The sequence below is a fragment of the Morone saxatilis genome, unplaced genomic scaffold (genome assembly GCF_004916995.1).
Source record: "Morone saxatilis isolate NCDOM2014 unplaced genomic scaffold, NCSU_SB_2.0 Contig9, whole genome shotgun sequence".
Lineage (NCBI taxonomy): Eukaryota > Metazoa > Chordata > Actinopteri > Moronidae > Morone > Morone saxatilis.
In genome coordinates this window covers 199,300-200,839 of record NW_023340268.1, presented here as the reverse complement: position 1 = coordinate 200,839, position 1,540 = coordinate 199,300, and positions in this window count along the sequence as shown.

Sequence of the window (1,540 nt, the reverse complement as noted above, 5' to 3'; positions counted from 1 at the left end):
CTCTTCGTTCAGGCCCTTCTTTAATCTTTGAAGGCTCATAGTCCCTGTTACCCCTCTAGACACTGCGTTCTCTAAGCTGGGCTACTTGTGTTCCTATAGTCTCTAAAAGTACGAACAGGAGCAGAGCTTCAGTTACCAAAGCTCCTCTCCTGTGGACCAGCTATCAGTTGGTGTTCTGGGAGGCAGACACCCCTCTCCACATTTAAGAGTAGGGCTTAAGACATTTCTCTTTGATAAAGCTTATAGTTAGGGCTGGATCAGGTGGAGTCCTGAAACCAATCCCTTAGTTATTGCTGCTATAGGCTTAGACTATCGGGGGATTTCCATGGTGCACTGAGCTCTACTCTTCTCTCTCTGCTCTTTCTGCACTCATTCATGTCATTAATGCATGTTTACTAACTTCACGTTTTACGGGCAGTCTTGTTGTTTGTCGTCCTGCAGGGTTACTCCATGCGATCCTGGTGGAGCGCCTCCTGCATGGTCCTGCTAGACTACCAATTGCTGAATATCACTGCCTATATCTTGTCTCGCACTTATCTATCTACGTTACTTACTTAACGGTACTCGTCATTACTTGTACAGTATACTGTGTCGGCTGCTCGCTGTCCCCTGTCGTTGCTGCTGTCATCGTCACTCGTCTCTTCCCATGAATCGTCATCCGATCATTAACCTACATTAACTGTAGTCTGTTGTACTGTTGCTTGCCTCGCTACAATCTGTTTGTCTCTCTGTCTCTTGTCTTCCGTCATCTCTTCTTCTCCTCTGTCCTAGGTTTCTGCCTGTTAATATGGCATCGTTTTTCCTGTGCTCCCTCCCTGTCTCTCGTCCAAATGTCTTTGTCTCTTGGTTCGTACTGTTTGTGGTCTTCTGATAATGTAAAGGAGTTCTGGTCTAGATCTGTCTCTATTTGAGAAAGTGTCCTGAGATAACTTCTGTTGATGAATTGTGCTGCTGCTATACAAATAAGAATTGAATTGAATTTTACTGTGTGTGGTGGGTGTATGTTGTGTGTTACTGTGTGTGTATGTGTGTGTTACTGTGTGTGTGTGTGGTGGTGTGTTACTGTGTGTGTGTCGTACTGTGTGTGTGTCTGTTGTTACTGTGTGTTGTGTGTGTGTCTTGTTATTGTGTGTGTGTGAGTTACGTGTGTGTCTGTGTTAACTGTGGGTGTGTACTGGTTTTGCGGATATTTTTTTTTTATTATTATTTTTGTATTATTAATAATTGTTTTATTATGTATGTCTTCCATGTTATGCTTCGTCCATGTATGTTGATCATAGTTAATTCTGCTGTACTTGTTTATTTTTATTATTTATTGTGTTACTGTTGTTGTTGGGTGTGGTGTTAGTGTTTTACTTGGTGTGTTGAATTTAATAGTTATCTTGTGTCTGGTATAATATTATTTAATATAATATAATACAGTGATCTTACAAAAAGGTGTTAGGATCTCCTGTTTAGTTTCTAATTACATTATAATTAACTGTGTTTATTAATAGTGTCACAATATCTTCTATGTTTAGATCTGCACTGCAGTGTGTAC